This window comes from Octodon degus, unplaced genomic scaffold (genome assembly GCF_000260255.1).
Source record: "Octodon degus isolate 3935 unplaced genomic scaffold, OctDeg1.0 scaffold00068, whole genome shotgun sequence".
NCBI classification, from domain to species: domain Eukaryota; kingdom Metazoa; phylum Chordata; class Mammalia; order Rodentia; family Octodontidae; genus Octodon; species Octodon degus.
In genome coordinates this window covers 11,426,085-11,432,292 of record NW_004524644.1, presented here as the reverse complement: position 1 = coordinate 11,432,292, position 6,208 = coordinate 11,426,085, and the positions used below count along the sequence as shown (strand labels likewise).

Genomic DNA, 6,208 nt, shown 5'->3' with positions numbered 1-6,208 from the left:
TGCTAATCAAAGTAAGTCAGATACACAGGCTTAAAAATAGCATTTTTTCTCTTTTATGAAAAACATAATATGCAAATAATACCTGAAATACATTACAGAAAATAGGAACAGGAAAGAGCAAAAAAGTTATTGCAATCCAGTATGAATAATATATCTAAACTTTAGCATTAGTACATTTGTCTTATGGGATTTAGGTTTTGGGATTATTGGGGCAAAAGGTAACAAAATATACAGAACAAAACTTTCCCTTTTTAAAATTAATGTTACAAACCCATATTATCACTTACACATAAATACTATACTCTAGCTGATTATTAGATGTAAGTCTAGCAACGTATTCTTAGAACTGTTTAAGCAAAAACCCAGAAGTTTATCGGAGTCCTCCCATATCATCCATCCCAAGTGACTGTGGCAGGTTTCTGCCAGCTGAACAGAAGGTCTGGAGGAAGGAAGTCATTGCATGTGGGACAGGGATTTACTTTATACAGAGCTTAATATTTTACTTCTCAAAACATGTGCATATACAGAGATGAATCCTTCACAGAAATCAAGAACAAAGTGATCAGTGTACGCTTATTTCAAAAGTGTGGCCCAGATGTAAGCCATCTCAGGACTGAGGTCCCCAGATTTGTGCACCTCTTTGTTCTAGTCTCCAAACTTGGCCTGCATGGCATAGGGCCCCAGGAGCACAGCTGTCGCAGGGGGACAGCAGATCTCATCACTAAGAATGCCCTCCTTCACTGGAGGAGAACAGCTTCTGCGTGGTGTCGTGGATGAGCTCCTCAGACACGTCTTCAGGGGACAACTTGGCCCGGCACTTGAACTGAAGGGGGTTCTCTTTCCTGACCTCCTGGGCAGACACCTTTTCATGAAGTTTCAACCGGGTAGAAAATGCTTTATTGTCCATGTATTGGAGGCCATAGAAGAGCCGCTTTCTGGTGGTATTTGACTGGATGGTTAACTCCAGCTCAGCACCCACGATGGTAACCCGGACGTGGACTGGCTTCAGCATTTTTGGCTCCTGGTAGGCTGCCTGGATCTGCGGGAAACTCAGCTCTGCAGCGGGGACTGAAACAGCTCTGGCAACCTGGAGTCCTGTTAGTTGGTTTTTAATCTGAATCACTATAGTAAACTTCAATGTCTTCTAAGTTAAATAAATCTAGCAAAATGAAAGGATGTGGGGGGAAAGGGAAAAATTCAAATATGTCATGTAGATGTTCCAATTTTTCTGCAATGAACGTAATCATTATTTACTGCATATGTTCTGATGAAAATGAAAATTTAAGAAACCTGAAAGAATCTGGTAGCTATCCTTAATACCACCTAGGAATCAATTATCTTTACTAGGAAGATATTGATCCACACAAAAAGTTTTTCTGGAGAAAAATGCTTAAATAACAATGCCAGAGTTTAATGGTGTTATTGAGTGTAATCTTCAATTTTGAGTGATTAAATGGTAAGTAAAGCAGTTTTATTAAATTGAATATTGTCTCATAGACTTCATGTGCTTAAAGTAGCTTACAAAATGTTAAATATATAAATTAGATGCAAATCACAAATAACACAGAGAAGCAGAAAATATGACCTCCATATTTTAATATTTTCTCCTGTGTTATTATAGTCTCAACCTCAACTTGTCCGTATGTATGAATCTTAATAACACATGAATGTGATTATCACTAATACAACTCAGAAATTCATGCAGGTGATGAAAGCACCCCAAATTGTCCTTGATCATGTTTCTGACCATTTAGATGTATCTCTATACTGTCTTCAGAGGAGCTTCTTCATGGTTTGCTATGTCCTTGTCAAATAATTGCTTTAGAACTAGATCAATGAGAATCTATAAAAAGAATCAAGAATAATCTCAGCTGAAACATCCTTTTCAATGTGGAAATGTCCTCTTTGACATTAGCATATTAATATATGTTAATATGCATACACATGTACTTTACCAAGTAAGAAATGAAGAGTGAATTCTTTTCTAGAAAGTGTTATTTCTATTTACACAGATAGTATATACCTATCAGGACTCTGGTGAAGACTTGAGTTAATAAAATACTTCTCAAAACCATCTAAAATCCTGTACTGGGAAAAGAAATGACAAAGATCAAAGTTTCCTCCCAGAATTCAACCCATACTTAAAATAAGAAAACAAGCTATGACAGAATTCAAAATTTTATCAGAACATTTACTCAGAAAGATTAGAGTTGTTTTATGGCTGAAATTCTGCATAAAGTGTTCTTCATGATAGGAAAAAATTAATCCTACTAGCAGTTATTTCTAAGGCAGCCAAGTTGAAAGCCTGGAACTTGCCAAACAATAAGGGCACCTATTCGAAAGTAGCAGTCAATATACTCAATTTGAGGGGGCCGGGGAGATGGCTCAGAAGAATAAGAGCTTCCCTGGCAAGTGCAAGGGCCTGAGTTCAATCCCAAATTCAGCAAAAAAATATATGTATAGTATATAATATATAAAATACAATATATTGTGTATATTATATGTTATATATTATATATACTCAATTTTAGTTTTCAAATAGAATAATAATTGTTGGTTGAGAGCTTAACGTGAGCAGATATTTGGCTGCTGTTTGCTGAATTCATGGTCCAATATGTCTATTCCATAATCATTCAAAAATCAATAAATTGTTTGTATGTGAATAGTATTCTTTTACAGATCAAGTGGAGTAGATTATCACTCTTATATATTTATACTTCTTATTTTAAATTTCATATTTAGTCTTGCTTTACAGTAGTTCATAGACCCACTTTGAGATACATTGCTGTGCATCATGGAAGACTACTAAATACCAAAGAAATCGCCAAACTGGAAGACAAAATTGCGGTAAAACAGCAATCATTCATATGATTTTAGCATGGAACAGTTCAGGATGCTGCCAAATATAATGTACTTTGAAAAGAAATTCTTAAATTTATAAAGTATGCACTATTGTCATTTGTATGCATACTGGTTTAAAAGTGTTAAAATTTTTGTAAGGTCTCAAGATTTATATGAAAGAAAGTAACCTGTCACTATTCCTTCATCAAATTTTTGAATTAACTTCCTTTGAATAGATGTTTAGAAATGGAACTTTGAATTGCACATTTGTTCTATTTAGGTATTTTCTTCAAACAACCTCCACACTGAATATTAACACATGTTAATATTCTCAAAAGAGTTTTATGTACTCTTAGGGGTCAGAGTACATTACTGTTACACTATTTTACCATTTCATTGATTGCATACAGGATTTTTTCTCTGCACATCTTTGTAAATAATTCTTTTCTTTTTGCCAAAATCTCCTCTAACTTCAGTGAGGTAATAATTCACTAGGGTTTCAATTTGCACTTTTCTGGTGATTAGTATTACTAGTTAAAACTAATACCTTAGTGTATTCTACAGCTTTTTCTTACACCCTTGGACCTTTATATATACTCTAATATTTATACATTACTAATATTTTTCCTCATTTTTCAGGTTGTCACCATTCTATTGACTGTTTTCTGCACTGAGTAAAGAGCTTTTTAATTATTGTGATTTCATTAGGTCTTTTTAAAGTTTTGATTGGTTACCTGAGCCTTTGAGCTTATGTTCAAAAATTATTTGTCAAAGTTTTGTCAAGTTCTTTCTCTAATTTTTTCTAGTAGCTTTACACTTTCACTTTTTGTATTTAAGTCCTTAACAAGAATTCAGTTGATTTTTGTATTTGGCATAAGATCTTCCATCTGCAAGTGAGTATCTAGATCAGAATGTTTAGTTTTCATCATATTTGAATATAAGTTTTGTCCTACTTCAAAACCTTCACATTTTTCTTTTTTTTTAAACCACAACTGACTACTCCTCAACATGTTAATATTCTCAAAAGAGTTTTATATATTCTTAGGGGTCAGAAAGATGTCACTCTGTTTTTATGAGCAGCTATATTTAAAGATGTAGCACTTATGGCCACATAAGTAACTATAAACTTCTTGAAGACACTCATGGTTTGTTATATATTAATACTTTTCCAGACAAACAGTAGCAAATCAATGTCACATCAGTGCTAAATTACTAAACAAAAATAGACTTTTAAAAGTAACTAATTAAACATTAATTCATGCAATTAAAATATTTATGAAATATCTACTATGTGAATGGGGTACTTTAGAAAAAAATGAAGCAAAGAAAAAAGTACAAACAAGAACCTGGACTCAAGCTGAGGAGATAGCTCTGTAGAATAAGCACTTGCCTGGCAAGCGCAGGGTCTTGAGTTCAATCCCTGGTACCACAAAAAAAAAATAAATAAAAAAGAATCTGGAGTCATAGAGAGCTTATATTGTTATCAATAATGTATTATTAGCAAAATAAATGCTAAGATATACAGAATCCTGGAGAAGGATAAGTTCTAAGAGAAATAAAATACTTGTGAAAACTGCTGAAGAGTGTCTCCAAGGATTGACATTTCTAATATAGAAAATTTAATATTTTCATATACATATGGACATATGTACCTGGGAGTGATTATGAAGATGTAATCTTCTCCCTGAACTAAATACATATTCTTATTAATCACTGAAAATACTTTGGGACTTTTCAAGCATAATTTGAAACTAAATGGAGTCATCATGTTTAGAAAAATGAGGATTTGTAATTTTTCTCTCTCCTCATTGACTTTCCAAAAGTAGAGTGAAATCCTTGCAAGGTGAGAAAGCCTTTGAGTAATACACACCTGAGCGAGATGTAACAAACATTTAGGAAAACTTTACTACTTTGGTAATCTTGTTCCCGTAGTTGTACCAGGAGAAGATACAATCAATATGAACAGGAAAGGTATTATGAATCAGGGAATCTGTTTCTCACTCCAGCTGCTCAAGTTCTCACACTATATCATTATTTCTGAGATAAAATTTCTCTCATTAAAACATTATACTGTATTAATAATGAAAATTTTTCTATAAAAAGTTATTCTCATTAATTCAGTTTAAGACCATTAACCTGAACTCTACGTATGCACCTCTTTGGGTCCTTTATTACAACTTATTTTAACTTGCAAATACACATCTAAGAATTTTCATTAAATTTAGACATAGGGCCAGGGAGATGGCTCAGTAGAGTAAGTGTTTCCTTGGCAAGCACAAGGACCTGAGTTCAATCCTCAGTTCCACAATAAATAAATAAATAAATAAATAAATAAAAATTAATTAATTAATTTAAACATACTTGAGGCAGCCAAATAGCTCATTGGATTAAAGTTCCTGCTTAGGCAGATAAAGCAACGGGGGTTCGATCCCCACCATGCCATGCTAGCCCTGCCCCTGGGGCTCACTGAGATGGAGATTGAGACTGGAAATGGAGGCACATGCCTGTAATCCCAGCTCTGGGGAGGCTGAACAAAGGCAGATCACTATGAGCCTGATATATGTAGTGAGACTCAGTAGACCCTATACTAAAATTAAAAAATAAGTTTAAACATATTTGAAGATGAAAATATACCATTTGCATTCCCATATAGAAATATTCACATAATTTCTGAATAAGAATATAATAAAGAAATTAATGTATCATTTTGTGTTAAATGTATTGAATTGCAAATAGCTTGAAATTTCCCCCAGGAAATAATGCAAGTATGCATGCGTTTGCATCCTTTGGGGATCCTTCAATATTTACCAGATTCAAGTTATTCTTTGAGGCTGTCTCATGATTAGATAATACATATCTGATTAAAAATGTTTCTGTGATCTAAAGAGACTGTTCACTAAGGAGCAAAGGCAAGCTTTGGAGATTTACTGCAACTCCAGTGTTTTATTATCTCAAATCCAAAATTTAGTTTTTAGGCAGATGTACATGTTCAATCGATATCTCATTGTCATTGTGTTTTTCAAGAATCTATGAAATTTCATACTGATTCACTTGATCCTAAAATCATTAACTTTACTCTGAAACCACGGAAACTATTGAGCTCATAGAATCTTGTCTTTAGATTTGTTTTCATAAAACTGTTAGGCAAAAAAACACTCAGATGTGGCTTATAATTTTTGATATATTTGTACTAAGTAAGAATTAAGTGGTAGGACATAAGTTTAAAATAAAAGTAGTTTATATAATATGTGTGTATATTTATTTTAATATAACTTCTCGTAGTAAAATCATGCTAAAGTTTACATCTTCTGTACTAAAAACAGAAAACTTGTAGGAACCATCCTGAAGCTATCAGTGTAGCATCAGT

General features: G+C 33.3%; 1 pseudogene; it reads right to left on the bottom strand.

The window, feature by feature from the left end:
* Positions 1 to 573: 573 nt before the first annotated feature.
* LOC111817734 lies at positions 574 to 1,012 on the bottom strand (annotated as a pseudogene).
* Between the last annotated feature and the right edge of the window lie 5,196 nt (positions 1,013 to 6,208).